This window comes from Rutilus rutilus (genome assembly GCF_951802725.1).
Source record: "Rutilus rutilus genome assembly, chromosome: 23".
Classification (NCBI taxonomy): Eukaryota; Metazoa; Chordata; class Actinopteri; order Cypriniformes; family Leuciscidae; genus Rutilus; species Rutilus rutilus.
In genome coordinates this window covers 19,418,305-19,421,865 of record NC_140233.1, presented here as the reverse complement: position 1 = coordinate 19,421,865, position 3,561 = coordinate 19,418,305, and positions in this window count along the sequence as shown.

The following is a 3,561-nucleotide window of genomic DNA, read 5'->3' as shown; positions in this document are numbered from 1 at the left end:
TCGTGTATTATTAATAGAATGGATGGTTAACGCCAATATAGTTGAGTACACCACAATTGAACACAACAAATCCGGCCTGCACTCTCAGGTCAACTCGTGTTACACTGAATACAGTCCGTGCTACAACAACAACCATCCCAACACGTTAGCTACAATAAGCATAAAAAAAATCCATAGCACATGCAAATATTGGGTATACAGTCCTGACTCCTGACCTATTTTATTTATATATTTTCAGTATTTAATTAATAAAATGTGTATGTATTTAAGCTTTTTTTACTGTCACTTGTCTCATAAGATTCCTGGTCTATATTTTTCCACTGAGCTCATAGCAAATGTGGTTCCCTTCTCAGTGAATGATAGCCATATTTGGCTACAACAAGGTTTCTTGGGAGGCAGCATAATTAAGTTGACCCTGTATTAAATAGTTTATTATTTATATCAAAAATATAAATTATACATGAAATAAAATCTTGTTTTTAGGCACTGACTTGCTTCTGAGCATTAAATCCATCAGTCTTTAGAGTCAGAGAGGTTGTTTTACCGCAGGTCATGTAGACACTCTCTCCTCCTGTGTCTTGTGTTTGCGATACAGACATCCATTCTTCATTCAGACAGTTGCCTTGGAGCAATCTGAGGTTAAATGCCTCGCTTGATGGCACAATTTTTGATATGTCAGCACCAAGACCCTCAGCAATCCTTTGCTTTTCATGTTGGTGGCCCAGATCTTCAACCATCATGCTATTACCACACAATACAACATTAGTGGTGCAATTACAAAAACACATACACGTAAGCTATTTCACAATTTTCAGTGAGACAATGCCTCACTTTGGATCAAAAACTTCAACCCGCAACTATTAAATAATTCATCGCTATAAATGATTCAAATGGTAGTACTTTGCTGCAGTTTTAGTCCTTTAGATTTCCCAATAGCTGAAATTGTTTATTGCTGATGTTTTTGAGGGCGCAAAACCACGAAACTGCTCTGCCACACGATGCAATCACAGCCAATCAGAAGATATTTGATGTTTAATGAACAGTTAAGAGTGGCAGGATTTTATACCAATGAGATTTCATTATGGGCGGGGCTTCCCCGTGTTGCTCTACTGAAATGAGAAACAAAATAAATAAGAAACAAAATTGCACTTGTTTTCAGAGAATTTATCCTGGATATATTGTCTTGTTCCATTTACTAACATTTCAATTGTTACAGCCTGTTAACTGTCAGTGTCCCAGTAGCGAGGCATATCAACAATATCACAGGACTATTTTATGCTGTTCTTTTCAATAATCAACTTATTTTCATCAGTCACCAAGGTCTGTAAACACTGGTCACAGGCACGAAAATGTAGGCTACCTTTCATTTCACCAAGCTGATTGCTCACTAAAAAAAAACATAGTCATCATGTTTTCAGGCCATTTCATTTTTGATTTTGGCCTGACATAAAGCGGTGATATCTGTGGGTAGGTTGTTTAGCCTTCCCATATGTGCCATAATTTTCTTCATTCAGGCCGATTTGCGAACGCACATAAAAACAAGAGGCGGGATTTATCGCACGAACCAGACAACCGATCATATCCAATCATAACGCGAAGGAGGCGTTGCCTCCTGTCACGTGACTTCGCCCCATATTCGTTCTCAATTACGAATTACGAACATAATTGAATTTTGTAGTATAACTTTTTATAATGATAATCAAATAATGTTTTTCATTGTCACACCATAGGTCTCTGTTTGTGTTTTTTTTTTTTTGCCGTTCCTTTGTTGGCTGTTAAGTTGATTTCATCATTATGTCCAGGTGTGTGTATGTGTGTGTGTGTCATTATCACCTTAACTTAAATTCAGTTCTCTTTTTTGTTTCATTGTCGGGTCTCGTCAATATTGGCGTTGTGTTGGACTGCTCGTTGATTATTAAAAGACTGTTTTTCTTCATCTTCGTCGTCGTGTGTTCGACCTGTTATTCTAACAGATTTTTTTTTAAACATTTTTTTTTTGCAGCATAGCTTGTTTATATTCACCAATAAATTATGCACTAGCCAAACAATAATGTCACAACAGAATAAAGTAATCATAAATATTGCATGTGTTTGCTGCAGCTGCATGCATTTTTTGCATGTGTTTGTGAGAGGACTTGGGAAATACAGTGTCTGTATGTTTGCTGGTGCGTGTGTGTGTGTGTGAGAGAGATCTTCTCTCAGGGCGCAGTGGATATCCTGACATCCTGCTGTTATCTCTATTCCCCCTCTCTCACTCTCATTCACGCGCTGAATGGGCTCGCGACCGGGTTCCTGACCGCCGTTGCCACAGCGACCGTGTCAGACACATGCTACTTTCTCAATAATTACTCAACAAGGGAGAGGAGGTGAGTGGAGGGCTGGAGAAAGGAGGGAAAAAAGGCAGAGGAGAGGATGAGAAGGAAGGCATTGCGGGCCTTGAACCATTTGCACAGAATGGATGATTAAAAGAGAGATATGAATGGAAAGAAGAGAGATGATGGGAGGAGAGGATCGAGGAAATGGCCATGTGTGTGTCTTGATCTATTAATGTGTGTATGTATCATGTTGAATCATATCATATTACACACATTGCGGACAGGCATGGTAGCAGTTTTTTATATTTTTTATAAATCTAATCATAGATGTTTATGATCTTATGTCTAGATTGTTATGGACCAAGCCTGCAAAGTTAAAAATAAATATTTAAATATTTGACGCTTAGTTAGCCCTTTCAAACCCAGATTAGGGAATCTGGATGGTAAATCTGGATTGGATGGCCTAATTTGTTTGCTTGTTGTACATATTTACATGCATTACCCAATAATGCATATTAGCAGATGTTTTGGACAGGATGTTCATTTCAACGAGTCTGATTATGCCAAAACTTCATATGAAGCAAAATGCCACAAGCCAGTTTATAGATTTGAACAGGAAACACACTGTCAGAATTAAAACATGAGGTGGATGTGCAAACATGTCAAAAATACAACTCCATATATTGTCAGAAATTAAAAGTTAGTTATCTTCATCTTAACTTGATGTTGTATATGCTGAAAGAGAAAACGGCATAAAACAGCTGTAAACCGAAAAACAAAACAAACAAAAAAACAGCTTAAATTTGTCCAAAATCAATATCATATGTCAAATTAAGTATAATAAAGCTGAAATGAGAGACTGTAAAAATAAATTAAAGGGTGTTACTTTGACATAAGACTGACTCAAAAAATGATTAAGTGTTGCAGTGACAGTGTATATCAAGGAGATTTAAAGATGGTGGATATATTTGGAACTTTTTGATATTATAAATATGAACTAAAATAGGAAGAACTTTGATGTTGGTTTGACAAAGTGTTGCCTGAAAGTTTAAAATAGTTTTGAAAGCATGAAGTCAGGAGGCGTTTTTTAACAGTAGGCATATAGTCAGCATTAAGGGTTTGACAGACAGACAGACAGACAGACAGACAGACAGACAGACAGACAGACAGACAGACAGATAGATAGATAGATAGATAGATAGATAGATAGATAGATAGATAGATAGATAGATAGATAGATAGATAG